Below are 18663 nucleotides of genomic sequence, written 5' to 3'. Positions count from 1 at the left end.
TTAACTGCTGTAACTTCCTGAAAAGTCTAATCTGCTCTGATTGGTCAGCTCCCACAGGCTCGCCAACTCCTGCATCAGCTCTGCATCTCCAAAAGGGAAAAACAGTAGCTGAGCTACAAATGAATGCGAAGTTCAATAGACTAACCTACGAAATAAACAGAAACAGTGATCCATCCTTGAGCTTGCACTGTTAAGACTCTCGTTAAGAAAGCAGTACGGAGTAAAATAATGAGGTACAGACATAAATTTCTATTTTGCCGTTGCTGTGTGGACATTACAAGGTCGTCAAAATAAAGTAAATCTGCTGGATCTTCACTTCCACAGATGGTGGGAGGACATGAAGACTGTCTGGGTTTTTGCTGCCAAGTACAGCCCAATTAGTGCGCTTTGCTCGTACCTTACTACCAGAGCTAGCGTTAGCCACATTTATGAAAGTTGTCAGCTTGGTTCCCACTTTCCTGGTTATGATGTTTTGTGCTGTCGCTTAGTCGTCTCTTTGAAAATCTCTTGAATCTTTGAATTTGGGTCCTTTTCCTGTGTTTCTGGCTGCCAGCTTGTGTGTGTGTAGTGTCACACACACATCAGGGACACACATTTACGTGGAAACACTTTGAAAAGTGCATTTTGCATCTATGTCCCCTTGAAGGAAAGACACTGACACTATAGAAATGACTTGTAACTTACAGACACAATGTAGCCAATACACTGCTACATTATGCAGCGTAATTTAGGCTCTGGTGTCCATCAGCAATACACATGCACAAAACAAGCACAGCTCCTGTATAGATTTTATTTTCTATGCTGATGACATCTCCATAAATTATAAAAGCTTGAGTTTGGCCTTGAGAGTTCTTGAATCTGAAAGCTTCCAACTGACTAGAGACTGATAAGGAGGTTAGGTCTGCAGATTTTAAATTATTTGGAGAAAGAAGCAAGTTGTTGCTTTCCTATCATGCACATTGTTGCAAAAAAGAGATTTGCCCTGAAATCTCAGGAAAACTACTGTGCGAGATATTTACTAAGCCTCAATCGCAAATTACCATCAGGGCCACAACATTTTTATCTGCTGGTGAGAGAAAACAGTGTTTTCTCTTTTGGGACTGCAAGTGTGCATTCATCCTGCGAGAAGATGGCTGTATGTGGGGGAAAAATTGGTCAATTAGCCTGATGTCATCAGCTCAACATAAATATCTCTGATTGTGATCAGTAATCAGTTTTTAGGGTAAAACTCCTGCAAATTATTTCTGTAAATGGATTGAGCTGCTGTGCCTCATGAAAAGTGAGGAGAAACATGCAGGAGGCCACTGCAGGAAACAAGAAGTGCTGTGAAATATAACAGGTTGCTGCATTGTTGCTCCTTTGTCTTGTGTGGCGGTGTTGAGCAGTAAGCTTCAGTAAAGGGAATTTATAATGCATCTTTTAATTTGCATTTCCATTTTTTCTCTTTGTGTGTAGGTCTCTCTCTCTGTGACTCTTTCACTTTGCTAAAGTCTCCCTCTGTGTGTGACTGATAAAACGGGGCTGCACATTTTACACCAGCTTTTGTGAAACATTTCATTCCAGATACAGTTCTCTATCGCAGTGGTCAGCCTGCAGTATTAAATCTGGCGCAACAGATATGTGTAGAAATTTCCATTTCCTCTTTCCATATTCCCTGCCTCTAAACAAGAACACCTTAAAATACATATTGCATGAGACCAAACGCACAGTTCTCAGTGGTGCTGCTTTTGTTCCATTTTGCCAGCGCATCACTAGTAAAGGACAAACACAATTTGACAGTTTAGCCTGTAAAAATGGAAAGAAATCCTAACTGAATTTTCCCATATTAGCCCTATCGCAAAAATGAGAAACTGAAGAAAGACAAATATAGCAAAAAACAAAACATAATTTTGTTCTCATTTTGTATCATCGTGCAGCCTTCCAAATGGTCTGCAACCTTCTACAGGATCCCACATCCCAGATAAATAAAGATCTACATGCTCTTACTGCAAAAGTAGTGTTAAACACAAAAAACACAGAGGACCCACATTAACATCCCACAACATATTTGTTAACACAGATCATATCAGCAACACACAATCCAGGACTCTTAGACTCTTATCTCCATCCCCCTTTTGGGGGAAAACATCTTCCCTCATTTAATCCCTGCACTTGTCACATTTTTGTTTTGCTTTTGTCACCTTCATGTATTTCATAGACCTAAAACCTCATTTGTTTATCCATAGTACAGTCCATATTTCCTTTGTACAGTCAATCTTTAATTTCAAGTTTTTCATTTTCTAACTATCAGCCTACTATTCAGGGCAAACTGGATTGGTTCGTACTAACAGTTAACTACTGGTTGGAGCTCAGACCACACTGACCGGGCTAATGTAAGTTAGGCTTAACCTATAGGTCATATGGCGTGTTTCCACTAGTACCTACTCAGCTCGACTCGACTCGACTCGACTCAGTTTGGTTGCATTTCCATTACAGTAGCGTACCACCTCAAAGTGGGCGGAGTCGTCATAGCAAGGAGGCCCGAAACTCCGGTGACGTCATTTGTATACGACACAAACAAACACAACTAAGGACATGGAGTGTTTGGTTTGTGTGTATCCGTTTACCTCGTTCACAGAAATAATAAAAACGCCCAGTCTCTGTTTCCAGGGTTTTAAAAGCGGCGTGTTTGATTCTTGTGAACGAGTCGCTCTCGTGACTCATCAAGTGACGCTGCTCCCTGGCCAATCGGTGGCCTGCAGTCTGGTGACGTCGCATTTTCAGCTCGACTCAGCTCGCTTGGAACCCCGGCAGAGGAGGTACTAAAATAGCACCTGGTACTAGCGCTAGTGGAAACGCAACCAATCGAGTCGAGTCGAGTCGAGTCGAGCCGAGTAGGTACTAGTGGAAACGCGCCAATAGTGTAACGTTTGCCAGGTCAGTTGTCAAAGTGCTAGTGCAGTTGCTAGCTAGCATACTGTTAGTGAAACGTAAGATATATCATTGGTCGTTTGCTAACCTGGAGACTCAATTAGGTGAAAACAGGTATCCGTCTGGAGGGACGCCTCTGGCCACTGAGTGCAGTTATTGATGGACCTTAATACACCAGCCTGATGCTGGAGAATGAAGGGACGTGTCTGAAAGTGGAACAAATGAATCTTTTCAGTGTATCTTTATTGCTTTCTAGGTCAAGCAGAGTGGATGTATATTTGCCTGACATGGTGCCTTTGGGTCATTTATAAAGCAATGTAATCAAGGTGGTTTTCTATTGGTGTTGTATGTATTGCTGTTGTTTTGTATTTTACGTTAAAGTCTTATCGTGTATCGTTTGTTTTCTCCCAGAAAGGAGCGGGATGTACCGCACATCCTGGATGTGCCAAAGTGAACTATACTGTGGGATAACATTGTCAGCAGTTTATTGAGAGTAATGAAGTCCTGCAAATAACTTAAGAAACCTGAATAGGTATAAAATGGTACAATGTATTAGGGGACATTTTTTTAATGTGTAAGTTAGGATTTCCCTTATAGTGATGAACCCAGAAAGGAGTGTCACCAACTCTGCAGTTCCCCTCAGCAGGAACTTTTTAACTTCTTTTAGCTCATTGTTTTAGTTTGCTGGCTTATGAACTACAGCCTCATCAACCTGGTCACTACCAGCAGCTGTACTCAGTGAAAAAGCTGTGAAAAAGCCACTGTGCACTACCTGTTCAGCATCAAACAGCAGGCAGACACAGTTAGACACCAGCTGGTGAACACAGTGGCACATTCAGCAGCTGAAGAGCCACAGTGACTAACACTGAGTACAGCTTAATGAGTTTCGATTCATACATTCCCAGTGGTTAGAGGGTTAGGCTTCAGGCGTGCACTGCCCTGAAAATACAGGACAGATCATCTGGTAAAGTGCAAAGAAAAGAAATGAAATAAAAACTAAGCAGGGACGCAGAGGGACTAACTGGAGTGAGAAGAAAAGGAAGATGAAATACCACACAGAAAATATGATGTGAACCTTCAATACATTTGTATTGCACAGTTTAATAGTTGTAGTAGTAGTCTAATAGTTTGGTTTTTTTTACAGTTTTCAAGGCCAAATAGAGCCAGTAAATGCCTCTCTGCTGTGAGTATGCATGTGTCTGTGGTAAAATGCTCTGTATGGAATGCAAGGAAGCAAGCAAAACTTAACTGAGTATACATTCAGTACATTTCATTTTTTGGGAGATACATCATGCTTAACAAAAATACTATGTTGTTTTGGTGTGGGTCTAATTCTAAGGGGCCCCATCGTCAAATGAATGGAGGTCTTGAAGGTCCCATAGTCCTACTAGTATAGGCTTACATGGTTTCATGTTTAAAAACCCCATCATTTTTCTCACACTGGACACTGGTGCTGCAGCTCTATGAGCCTCTCTCAGAAACTCTCAGTTTAAGCTCCTCTTTCTTTAAGCCCCCCCTCCCTTAAGCCCAGTCTGTTGTGATTGGTCAGCTCCCACACGCCTGAGCAGACACCACCTACCGTGTTTCCACTGGGCATCCTAAGCCACGGAACACCATTGGACATCATACTATGAGTATCACTACATGACCACCTCCAAACCAAATCTTCTACACCAGGGGTGTCAAACTCAAATATACAGTGGGCCAAAATTTAAAACTTGGACAAAGTCGCGGGCCAACATTGATATTTATTGAAAAAATGGACCCAAACAAGTTCAAACAATATGGAACAAGCAAAGCTTGATATAACTTAATATTGCACACATGCAAAATCAAATTTCAAATAAAAAAAAAAACACATCAATGGCATTCATTTCTTAAATAAAATTTAGATAAAAATCGTATGCCTCTTTTTTTTGCAGCCTTCTTTAAATTTAAATTTAACAATAATCTTTTTCCACAGGCTAATAATAAATATAAAGATAAAATAACAATAATAAACCAATTGGCTAATAATAATATCCTTCAATGAATGTGCAACCATTCAAGCCCATGCCTTGGACTAGCAAGAAAAAGTGCATAAAGACAACTTTAATTGTAGCTCAGTTTGCTACACACTGATCTACTCTGTGTTCAAGCCAGATACCTGGCATCTTTTCTTGGATGCTAGTTCATCAGTATCTGGGAGGAGAACAGTTGCTCACATAGATAAGTGCTGCCGAACATGGAGAGCATCTGAGCAGCTTGGGTGTGGAGCTGAGGCATTGTGTCAGGGATGAAATGTGGAAACTGTGCGGCACCCACAGCATCATACTTTGACTTCAGCGTGTCACTACACTGGAGTTCAATCAGCTCCATTTGGAGGTTGGTAGGTGCGTTTTCCACGTCAACTGCAAACGGATTACTGAGCAGTTCAAACCCACATCTCTATAAGTACGCTGAGTTTTTCAGCAAACTGTGCACATGGGAACACGGCGGTAGAGATCTGCGTTTTAATTGTTTGGCAGCAGGGAAAATGGCCCAGGTTACAAGACAAACAGGTCTGCCTTTTACATATGTAAACAGATATTCTGCCTCCCACCTGTCCAGAGAGCTCCTGTTTTCTGCCTTTCTTTTTGACATTTTTGGGATGGGTAGCACGGTGCCAGTAGCAGCATGAGGTCGCTATGACTACTGTCAACAGAGGAGAGGGTGTTTATGGGTCCTGTACTGATTGACGTGCCAAAATACGAGCAGAGCATTCTGGGATTTGTAGTATTAGCGGTACATGCGCTGTATAATACCGGCGGGCCAGCTCTAGTAGTCATTTGGTATTGCCTTGCGGGCCAAATATAATTACACTGCGGGCCAAATTTGGCCCGCGGGCCAGAGTTTGTCACCTATGTTCTACACGATCAAAGCGAATGGCCTCTGTTCCAAAGCAGGCATTAAATGATAATGTCTTGTAGGTGGTTTTGCAGCATGACAACAGTTTTAGAGTCCAATGATTACGCATTGATTCCAAAAAGACCAGCATTTACCTCAGTGAGTAGGACAGCTAATCCTCATATGACTTCTGATCCAGGTCATTTTGTGTCTATGTGGCGCTCATTGTCTGTCACAGTTGGTATTAGAGCTTGGTAAGGATTTCAGTCAGGACTCACAGCACTATTCTCTGGTGCAAAAGTATAGTAGGTCTATTGCAAATAGTTGAACAGTTCAACAATTAGCTGTTTAGAGACATTTCATTGTCATTTTAAACCCAATTTTGAAGTGCATTGTTCCTTTTTGAATATCTCAAGGAAAATAATAATGAGTAAAACTATAGCATTCCAGCCCATTATTAAACCAGCTGAGAATAAAATAGGATTTATGCCTACAGGCTTAAAAAAGTAATCACAAGGAGAAATGGTGCCTGCGTAGAAGGATGGAAAATCCTTTTTCAAAGCATTTATTTCTGTGAAGTCTTCGTCAATCAAAATGCCTTCAAGTGAAGATCCAAAAAACAAAACGCGGTTGTTGAAAGCAGTTACATAGATTTCTTTAATGTGTTCAAATCAATAGGAGATTAAAAAGCAAACAAAGCTAAATGTCATACATCTTCTGTAATATAAATAATTACATTTTTGCTTTGCAGGAAGAGGGTGTGCAGCTGGAATATTCTAAACTCATTTATTTCAATCTATTATAAAATGTATTGCTTCTAAATAGTTTCTAGTGTAACTGAATCCAAATCCTTTCCAAGTCCGTGGAAGTCCTCTGGGTGCTGAAGTTGTCAGTCAGTGGCCCTGGCCACCAAATTCTCTCACAGTATGCCATAGACTATAAAGAAGTGGACATGGTCGCCCATTGGTTTGTGGCCTGCCGTTCTTAAGCCTTGAGTTTGGCTTTGTAGGCATTACCATCTTGGTTTCATGGTCATCACCATTTTGGTTTTGGAGCCAGAAGTGGCTTTCATTTCCACGGAGAATGTCTCTGATTAGTGAGCCACAAAGTAGCACTGTCTAAAAGCATACCCTGCTCTAAATGGGACTATAACTTACCAAACCAACATCATGCTGTATTGAAGACGACATGGAGGATTTAAAGCTTGCTCTTCTGGATGGAAGTTCTGTAACTTTACCATTCAGCCACCACATCCAAATGAATTCATACAGGAATTTATCATTCTTTATACTGTGCTACTGGATGGGGTGTAAATGACCAAATAGCAGTTAGACATATGAATATGAATTAACTAGATAATTATTTTCAATTATTTTCAACAAGAAGCCAATGAATTCAGGTAAATGGCTGATCGCAAACAACTTGAAGACGCCCACTGCCACCTACTGTACAGGAATGTGTAACATCGCATCATTTGGAGCCTGTTTCTTATAACCTAGCCACCACCCATGGATTTAAAAAGTAAACCCCATGAACATTGTTCAGTGGCATATAAAGTCAAAAAAGGTTGACTTCCTGGATATAGAATTAATTATCCTTTGTGTGGCATGTTGGTTGGCGGTGTTGCAGGAGGCATGTAACCCCCCTCCCAGCACATCTATGGGCACAACATGCCACCAGGGAGCCGCAGATCCCACTCTCCAGGTGATGAGCCAGAAGGAGGCCAACAGATTTACCTCCTCAGCAAGACGAGGCCAGTATTGCCGGAGGACACTTAGTACTGGACAGCAGTTTAACTCACAGCTCTCCCTCTCTCCTTTTCAAAATATGACCTTTTTTTGTGTTGTTTTTTTTATCTAGGACTTTTTAAGCCCTTCGTAATTTGTCTTTTAAGTAATTTTCACAACAGTTTTGATTTTTATCTATTGTTTTAATTCTGTATGAAATTATTAGGCCTCTTTGTGTCTGGCTCCTTGGTTTCCCAGTGTCACTGTCCCCTGCTTTTACACCCATATGAAGAGGCAGGGTTGTGTGAGGTTAAAGCAATCTGTGTATTTTAACACGTGGTCCAAATGTTTCCATAGCATTTGAGCCTTCAGTGACAATTAGAGGACATTAGTAAAAGCTAAAATATAGTGTAACAGTGGCTCGTGTTGCTACATTGAGGCATTAATCTAACTAAATAATAGCATTAGCCACCCTAAGCCACTGGTCTGACAGAACAAAAATTCCATACTTTAGTCTCAGCTTAATACATCCATGATAAATAAAGGTTGTATTTTCAACAAATGACTAATGCTGTCATTTTTCTTGGAGGGAGAAGCTAAATCCTACCACAAATGCTTGGCACTAATAACAAGAATTTAGCTTTTGTCACTGCACGGCACTGTGAAACCCACGTATTAATGTGATGTGCATGTACAGAGTTGCATTTACATGTATGAAGGAGAGGTAGGGAGGGAAGAAATGAATGGAAAGAGAAAAGGTTTCCCCCTCCAACCACCCAATCTCAAGACCTCCACTGAAGCAGAAATGCCATAAAAATAAATCTATTTTCTCTGGGTATAAAAATACCAGCAGTTCTGATACTCTCGCTGCCGGGGTAATGGCTTCCTTATCTGGGCTCTCTGTAGTCTGGAATTAAAGGAAAGTGAAATATAGGCATGCAAAAATATACAACCTCTGGACATGCACACATACACACATTTTGAATGCAAGAACAAGCACGTGTGTAAACACTATGACACTGACAAACTCAGAAACACACACACACACACAAAAATACAGCCTCAAAACAAGCCCACACCCACACCCACACCCACACGGTGAATCTTTCCTCCCACACACACACACCACTGGCAACAACAACAAGATAAAGCTAGTTAATAGGAAGCTAATTATTTGTGCAGCAGCAGTCTGGTGCTCTGCCTTTCCAACCTTAGGGCGCTCTCCGTCCAACATGCCCTGCCCTGTCCTGACATATTAATAAAACTTCCCAAGCTGCTGCGAATGTGATTATGTCCGAGGATTGGTCCAGTCCTTCTGTCTGGGGGCCATTTCAGGCAAGGTGAAGTCAGGGGTGTCCTCCAGTAGCCGTGTCTCTGTGAAACACGAAACACTGCTGTCACTATACTCCAACTCCTGCGAGCTTGTCGAGCCTGTTAGCCAGCGATCTTATGGTTCCCACTGTGATGGAGGGCAGTTACGGCTTACACCTCCTTTTCTTTGCCTGTGTATCGCTCCTGCCCTACATCCCCTGCTCTCCTTCCTTCATGTTTCAGGCCTTCTTGTTTGGATTAACCAGTTAGTTTATGAGCCTGCTCACTCCAGTACTAACGCCCTACACTTGATTCTCTCCCACAGAACACAGAGATTTCTATCCTGTCCCATCCGTGATGTCAGATCACTTTCTTATTAAACTTGATGTGACAGTGGCTTGTCTTTGTAATGCTGGTCCAGATATATTTACCACTTGCCACATTGGTCCATCAACTTAAACTGCACTTGCGTGTGGTCCTGGCTCCTTTCACTGCAGCAACAGATTGTACTAGTGTGTTAAACACGACCCAAACTAGTCATTCACAGAGGTTTACTACCTGCCTCTTTGACCCCCTGCCGGCAAAACATGTGAAGACCTCTGACTGACTCTGTCTGTGTGACCACCGATGCCAAATATTGTTCATTTATCCCTTACAACTGGTACTGTCCCTACAAGCTTTAAGACTGCCATATAAAAATAATAATGATATTTCTTAACCTTTTCACTCTGCTATGAGGGCCTGTCAGTCCACTGAAACGGCACTAAAGTCCAGAATGACCTTTTACTTGCTACTGGTTTGGATTCCACCTCAGCCCTTCTGCTACTGGGTCATTTACAGTGGTGGGAGGTAGCGTGTTACGCTTTCTTCTTCACATGTGCTTAGATCATTTTCTAATGAACTGTACTGCCAAAATGGTAAATGGTCTGTATTTGTATAGCTCCTTTCTAGTTATTTCAAGTACTCAAAGCGCTTTACATGACATCCTCATTCACACATTCACCCATCATTCATACAGGAGGAATGTCATTTGAAGGAGACTATTCTTTCATACTCATTCACACACTGAAGCCATGCTTCAGGTTCAGTGTCTTGCCCAAGGACACTTCGACATGTTGACTCATAGGAGCTGGGGATCGAACCCCCGACCTTCTGATTGAGGGACGACCCACTCTACCACTGAGCCACAGCCGCCCAACAACAAAAGTAGTTGTTTTCAAGAATAATTTATTTGTAGAATCTATATTTATAGTATTTATCCTTATTGAAGTAAAACAACTTGAACAAAGTAGACCTGCACTGATTAATAAACTGCATCTAACTACTGGAATAGTTTTTACAAAATACTTAAAAATACTTTGTCTTTACTCCAGTGGTTAGTTTTTAGTGCTTTGACTTTCACCACAGTGACATACCACCGTATGAACACGTCCCCATGTTGGGTTTAAGAATGTGCCTGACAGAGAGTCTTGCTACTGTAGCTGCAACATTTAAAAAGCATCACAAGGCCGTGCATGAGGCAGGCTATCGCTACCGCCTGACAGCGATCACTGACTGCAATTCTCAAGGGCATAAATTTAACTGAGAACAGCAGTGAAATTACCCCTGCGATAGTTCATAGTGAATGATGCTTCTCACGCCACATGTTTGCAGATTAGATGTTTGCAGTGAGGTTTTCAGTTGTCTGAATATTCTTGGGATGGTAGCCTGTCAGTGTGGACATTGTGATATATTATAACACTGTTATTGACTGGAGATGGTGAGGGTTCATGGTTATTTTTACTTATTATGATAGATAATATGCTAATATAACAGAGATGTTACCAGTGGGATTAAGATACCAGAGTCAGGTGTGGAGATCTCTTTTTATATTTCTGCTGTAGTCTCTGTGGTTTGTAACTGTAACTGACTGGAGATCATATTTATTTTATATTAGTCATATATTACTCATTTTAGGTTATGGATCACTTAATCTCATGCTGTCTTAACACATAAATCTGTATAAAATACTGTGTTGGCCAGACTATATAATGAAGGTAATGAAGATTAAGAACTTAACTTAAGAAAACAATCACAATCACAATATCGCCACAGTTTTTTTCGCTGGTCTGTTCTGTACATAACTTATTTCCTGTCTGTCCACCCTGGTAGAGCGATCCTGCTTTGCTATGCTGATTATAAAGCGCCTGAGGGCAACTTTGTTATTTGTGATTTCAGGCTATATGAATAAAATTGACTTGACTTGACCTTGTGTCATTCACCTTTTGTTCTTAAATTAGTTTAGGATGACTCATTTGAACAGCATACATAGCAACATATGTCAGAGCTTGTTTACTGTAGCTGTGCAGATTATGTGACCTCAGGCTGAGTGAGTTGGAGCATTTAGTGTGCTTTCAAAGAACATATAAAACATAAAAAATCAGAATAATGTCCTGCAAACTAAAGCATGCTATTTTAGGCTGAGATGATCTAAAACACCTGCACTGATAAGATTCAGGCATCGCAGTTAGAGACATCATGGGCCACTATGTTCATGCCAATAGTTCAACAGGAGCAGCAGCAGTTCAAGAACTGCTTTTTGTGGTATTAATGTTCAATCAATTTTAATAATACAATAAATGTCAAGGAATAGCAATATCACTTAATCGGTCTGCCACTTTAGTCCAAATAGAAATATCTCAACAAATATTGAATGTATCATCGGGTCAAACTGATACCACATTATCATTTTGACCTGGTGATACCCTGGTAAGATTACTTGTTACACATCGGTATGTTAATATGATCATTATGAGCGTGTTGGCAAGCAGATGTTAATATCTAGCTCACAGCTCCGTTGTGTCAAAGTACAGTCTCACAGATCCACTGGCTTCACCGTGAGCTCACTGTTGTAGCCTGTTCTTTCCATCCGTTCTGTCAGTTCTTTTCAACTCTGCCACCTTCACGGGGTTCTGCCTCTTGGCTCACAAGTGAAACAGTCCAAATCACAACCCCACAGTCGCAGATGGTGTTTTTCATTTGAGCTGATTTGTTTTCACTTTCAACTAACAAAATGGGGACATTTTCAACATGTCTAACATGGCATGACTGTTGCCTTCGCTCGGCACACATTTCCTACATGCTGTAAACTCTGTTCACCATCATATATTTAACAGTAATAGATCCAAAGATAATTGCTCAAAAGTCTCGAGCGAAGAAAAAAATATATTCTTTTAGCAAATTGGTAAAACATACTTTACAACAAACATCTGTAACAGCTGTGTCACATCCTACAAACAGACCTGGTTAATGTGCAGTTGAGGAAAGTTCAGGCTGTTGTCAAAAATGAAAAGGGTTTATCCTCTGGAGAACAAAAGTGTTCTTAGTAAAGCTCATTGTTGATCATGAGACTCTGACATTTCTTACATACAAGTGGTATTTATTGCCTATAAATAGTGTTTGGACTGGACTAGGGGTTAGTGAGACATTAGGATTCATCCTCAGAGGAAAAAGAATATCCACAAAAAATGCTAATTGAAATCCTGCCATTAGTTGGGACACACATGGATCCAGATCTATTCTATCTATTCTGTTGAGCTATTCCTTTGAGCCCCATCAAGGTTTCAGTGTGAGGCTGCTGATGGGCATTGCTTTATTGCTTAAAAATAATGAAAGACATGTGAGTCACTCTCCTGCTAAAGATGGAGCATCAGATGGCTGACTCACTTTGACTGATATTGTCACTCCAGTCTTTTGTTCGACTACATCGTAGTCGTTTTTGCTTGTCTTTCTCTTTCCGTCCTCGTCTTTGTGTCCTTTTCTTCTTCTTGTCACTTTTCTCACAATCTGTCAGTTAGTCTTTCTTTTTCAATCTGTGATACTGAAAGCATTTGACAGAAGATGGCATGACATCATTCCCGCCTGTTTCCAAGTGTTTCTCTCTCTTTCAGACTTTTAACAGTCATTTTCTTTCAATCTATTCTGTCTTCATGGCTTTTTCTTCAGTTTCGCTGGCAGTGATAATAGTTCACTTGTGGGTTGTATCATGAGTCATGTCTTATCAGTAACATGGATTTCAATGCACCTGCTCAGTCAAGAGTAAGTTGATATATTAATAATTGTTCTCTTTTTGGTAACATTTGAACTCTTTTAAGGTTTACATTTTAGAAATGTCAAACAAGGGCGCTCTGCCCCACGAGTAACCCCAACACCTGAGTTATGATTGGCTCTTAGCCATGCTAGAAGCTAGAGATTTTCTAAATCTATTACATTCTCAATTCATCATAAGTGGCTAAAACCAAATTATGGGAATTGATAATGGTTTGAAAATGGTAAGCTATCTCTCTTGTTGTACACCTGAACTGTATGGCATGGCTGTCACCAATTTTTGGCCACTGTTAAAGATGCTAGCTGAAATAACATCTGTGGCAGCGTGACGTCAACCCCAAACTCGACACGAATACATTTTCAACAAATAAGTGAAACAAAAGCAGTCAGAACTTGTCAGAAGCAGGCCTGAGGATAGCATGGGATTTAAAGCAGTGTTAATCCTATCACCAACCACTAATTAATGGGCAACTGAATCAGGAAAAAAAGCTGAATTTAAAGTTAAAAAGCAGCATTTATGTTACTCACAAAAAAGTGACTTTTTCTATTTCTGTTTACCCCACACCAAAAGACAGAAAGATTGTGATACATTTTCTGAGTTGTAAAATCCAGTCTCGTAGTAATTGCCCTCAGTTCAGTGTTTTGCTGTCTTATAAACCTTAAAACTCACTGATCCGTTACTTAAACTGGACTTCCTGGATCCTATTTGATCTCTCACCAGTAGCACCAACGCAGCATCTTGCTTTGTGCTACCACAGGGCTTTTGCCCATTTGTCCTAAAGCTCTATGCTTTCTTAGCCTTTTCTCTTCCTCGTTGATCCATTTCTGTTCTGTCTCTGTCTTGTTGTCTCATAGTTCTTTTCTTTTTATCTCTCTTGATCCCAGCTATTTCCGTTTTGTTGTTATCTGTCTTTTATTCTCTCTCTCATCTGTTATGTCTATCCTTCCCCTCTTCGCCAGTCCTAGGCTTAAGCAAACAGCTGCTCGGGGCCTCAAGACCACCAGGAGACCCCCAAATGAGCGAATAAATGATTTCTCCTGCAGTTCCACTATTTACTTTTTGTCACGGTACAAGTATTAGTTTAATTGATGTTTTTGTTTGTTTTGTTTTTTTTATTTAGTCTTACATTTCCATTTTCTGAGAACAAACTCTGAAAATCAACTTCAGTAAATGATTTAGTTGGTACGTATGTATATTTAAAATATTCCTTAGGACTCTGGAAAAGCTGAGACCTCCTTGGCCTCTGTCTCTCCCTTTTTTTTTTGGCTCTCTTGCATTCAAATTTTTTCGCAAATCATTTCCTGTCTCCAGTCATGCTTTCAGATTGATGTGCAGCAGTTATCAATCTGTCTGTCTCTCTTAGTGTGCCACATATAATGTGGGAAGCAGTTATCAATCTGTCCCTCTCCAAGCGAGTCTCTGAATAGCATGAGAATGAATGCTCTCAGTTAAATAGTTATTACCTTCTCGCCTCAGTGGGCTCGGACCGAAGTCATCACCAGAAATACTTTCAGAAACAAAGCCGGGCAGCGGATGAATTAAAAAATCAGCAGTGAGCTTCTCTGCCTCAGAGAAACAATTTAAAAAGACCTCCTTATCTCATCTTTCCCTGTGTTTCTAAAACTCCACGTGCCCCCCGCCTCTTTCTGAGACAGGTGCATTACAAGCCTGTGAGCAGATTTTTTGAAAAAGGTCACGTATCCTTTTTAAGCATGAAAAACTCACTTGCAATTCATCATTCAGTGTCTGTAAAATTTGCAAAGGCTTGTGAGCAAGTGTTATCATTGTCTCAGGCTTAAATCACTTGCAGTCCTTGAAAATGAACCATGATGCCTCAATTTTGCTATCAGTCATTTTGTAAGTGCAGATGTCAGTTTTTTTTCCAGAGGGTGAAGAGCTCATCTTGAAAGACTCTCGTCGAGGCTGAGTGACAATGAAGACTGCAGAGTTTTGAACGAGAAAGTTCACTTGTTTGGTGCTGCAGCACCTCTGTTATCTTATGTCTGATGCTATGTGTTAGCAACAGTCATGAGTGGGGTTGGAGCTCAACAGCTGGCCAATCAGAGCTCCTATGGACTGAACTTTTTTTTTAGATGACATTGCTGACAAAAGTATCTGAACCAACCACCTTTAAAGCCCTGTCCCTGGCAACTGGAATAAAAGGTTTGGGGCTCTCTGATTGACTGGCCTAATGTGAGCAGAATGGGGAAGGAGGGCTGAGTCCCCTGAATGAAGGTCATAACTCAGGCCCTTTTCTAGTGTGCCACTTGTAATCAACATCACTGTAACATCAAATCAAGTCCTTTTTGTGTTTATACAGTACTGTGCAAATGTTTTAGGCAGCTGTGAAGAAATGCTGTAAAGTAAGAATGCTTTCAAAAATATAAAATTCAACTGTTTATTTTTATCGAAAATATTGAAGGTTTTAGAAGGAACTCAGCAGGTAGGTTGTTCCAAGGACTCCTTGTTCTTCTTTACGCTGAAGATAGTTCCTGATGACATTGGCTGTGTGTTTGGGGTCAGACCCCTCCCTGATGGTACTGCATGATGGATAAGTATCTGCCTGTATTTCTCAGCATTGAGGACATTAATCCTGACCTAATCCCAACTCCATTTGCAGACATGCAGCCCCAAACCTGTAAGGAACCTCCACCATATTTCACTGTTCTCACTGTTCTCTGTTCACTGCAGACACTCATTATTGTTCTGCTCTCTGCAGCCCTTCTGCGAACAAACTGCCTTCTGCTACAGCCAAATATTTCAGCTTTTGATTCATCAGTCCAGAGCACTTGCTGCCCTTTTTCTGCACTCCAATTCCTGTGTTTTGGTGCTTAATTGAGTTACCTGGCCATGTTTCCATGTCAGAGGTTTGGCTTTTTGGCTGTAATTCTTCCCTAAAGACCACTTCTAGCCAGACTTCTCCGGACAGTAGATGGTGTACCTGGGTCCCACTGGTTTCTGCTAGTTCTGAGCTGATGGCACTAATGGACATCTTCTGATTTCAAAGGGAAGTAAACATAATGTGTCTTTCATCTGCAGCACTAAGTGTCCTTGGCCGACTACTGTGTCTACGGTCCTCAACGTTTCTTTGTGCTTCTTCAAAAGATCTTGAACAGCACATGAAACCTCAGTCTGCTTTGAAATCTTTGGCTGGCAGAGACCTTGCTGATGCAGTAAAACTACCTTGTGTCTTGTTGCTGTGCTCAGTCTGAACATGATGACCTGTGACATCAAACTGTCCTCCACAACCTCACCTTGGTAGCAGAGTTTGGCTGTTCCTCACCCAGTTTTAAGCCTCCTACAGCTGTTCCTGTTTCAGTTAATGACTGTGTTTCAGCCTACATATGACACTGATGATCATTAGCAGCACTTTGGTATAATTGGTTAACCAAACACCAGACTATGATCCTACAAAATCCCTGACTCTGAGCAAGTGTACATAGAAAAATTTATGTTGATGTTTTGAAGGCAAATGGTGGTCACACCAAATATTGATTTGATGTAGATTTTTCTTCTGTTCACTCACTTTGGATTTTGTAAATCAATAGAAATAAACAATTAAATTTTAGGTTTTTGAAAGCATTCTTACTTAGAATGAGAATTTAAGACTTTTGCACACTACTGTAGCGCAATATCACAAATTTGACTGAAGGGGCTGACTACATATTACACCTGCTATCTATATTTTTAATTCAGAAAAACTCTTAGCAAAATCTCTACAAATCTTTAACAGGAAAAAATAGGATCCATCTCCCAAGATGGACTGACAAAAGTAGACATGGTATGTACAGAATAGACCAGCATGGCAAAATGACAGTGTGGACAATCAGGATGACAACAATAGATGGTAAACATATGAAGAATATGACCTGGAAGGAAGTCAATCAACGTGTAGGTGCTGCCAAACAGACACAGCCACAAGAGGCAAAGTCAGTTTTTCCACATCAGTCACTGTAATGAACTCTTAATCTGGCTCTCACCATCCTGATAAAAATAATCTCTGCATCACAATCCAAAGAAAGCTCCATTTTATTCCTTCTGCTAACAGAAATGGCCATTTGAGCTAGTTCCAAAATAAAGTTAAAATGGCTGACACTACACTCTCCATTTTTGACTGCACTTATAACCCAAAATAAACTCAAGCTGAGAAAAAGCCTCTCCCAACGTCCTGAAGCGCTTTTCTAGCAGATAAATCATCAAACCAAGTCTACAGTAGTCCAGGAAACAGGGAGAACAGTTCCTCTGAGTGCAGATAGGCCAATTACCACTAACATTTGGATTTATAATCAAAAACAACAGCACTGACAGCCACAGTCCCATGTACACCTCTCCGCTTTGATTTCTACAGTGCTCTCTACACACTCTTCACCTCATCACTCAGAGCCTGACGAGCTCTCCACAGTGTGTCCGTCCAACCACTCACTTCACTATTATTCAACAATTTGACCATCATTCTTTTCATCATCCCCGCTATGATGACAAATATTAGTCAGATGGACAAAATGAGTACTTTTACTTTAATACTTGGACTACATTTTGCTGCTAATACTCTTACTGCTTTTACATAAGTGAGATTTTTCATGCACAACTCTTACTGCCAAACAGTCTGATGGGAAGTTTGTTTGGTCCTCACCAACGTCCTCTTTGACAGTCACCGGGAGACAGTCAAATTCATATTGACAAATACATTGAAATTTGCCTTCAAAAGAAGACAACAAGAATGTTGGATTCTCCAAACTCCTCTTGTCTTTGAAGAAGGTTTTCTGGTTTTCTTTTTCTATCTCTGCACAGCATACAGCAGTAACAGGTCGTCCAACACAGCCGACACAGCACAAACTTGGTGCCTCTGTTTACAGAATGTTATCATTCATCCCTGTGGATGCTCAAGTCATTACTGTCACTGTTATAGTTACCTTTCTTGGTGTGGGCGGCTCTTTAGCAGGGGCTAAGGGTTAGAGACGCCTTTGGTAGGCCCCCATGGAAAGACTGCACCATCAATGGCATCTCCTGAAATTGCTTAGAAGCTGAATGTGTGTCGACGAAACTCAGCAGACGTGAGCCTCCTCTGCCCATTCTTACCTTCCAGACCGAATAGGAAGTGAGAGCGAGCATCCGTTTGAGAAACATTTTGAAAGCAACATGGGACCAGAGCACCTTCAGCATAAAAACCCAGCAGGTCAGACTGAGCTGACCTTTTACTTTTGAGAATTCTAATATGTTCTCTTTCTCCTGTGAAGTCTGCTAAGGTTTGAGGCTCCTCATCTCTCTCCAGAGCCTTCATAGATCTATCCATATGTTTTCTGACATTGAGAGTGTACTGTAGGCGCAGCTGTGTTATTTTGTCTTTTCCTATGCATCCCACTTCTGTTGCAGGGAACTACACTGGAACTGTTTTTACTTTAGTTGTTCCAAAAGAACCTTTAAAGCATTATCAGACAGAAGAGGCACATTGAAATGTAAGTCAGCACTATTAGATTTTACATCCAGTATAAAACTCTCAGGTTCCTGGATCCTGGCCCTGCTGATGTGGTTCTCTGGTTCCTGTGGGTCCTGGTCCCGGTCCCGCTGATGCGGTTCTCTGGTTCCTGTGGATCCTGGTCCTGGTTCTGCTGATGTGGTTCTCTGGTTCCTATGGATCCTGGTCCTGGTCCCGCTGATGAGGTTCTCCACCAGCCAATGGATGTGCGTCCGTCCAGGCTACAGCCTGTCCGTCCTTGGGAGCTGGATCTCTCCTTCACTGTGGTGCTCCCGGAGGTTTCTCTT

This window comes from Pempheris klunzingeri, chromosome 17 (genome assembly GCF_042242105.1).
Source record: "Pempheris klunzingeri isolate RE-2024b chromosome 17, fPemKlu1.hap1, whole genome shotgun sequence".
Classification (NCBI taxonomy): domain Eukaryota; kingdom Metazoa; phylum Chordata; class Actinopteri; order Acropomatiformes; family Pempheridae; genus Pempheris; species Pempheris klunzingeri.
Note: the sequence above shows the minus strand (reverse complement) of the source record.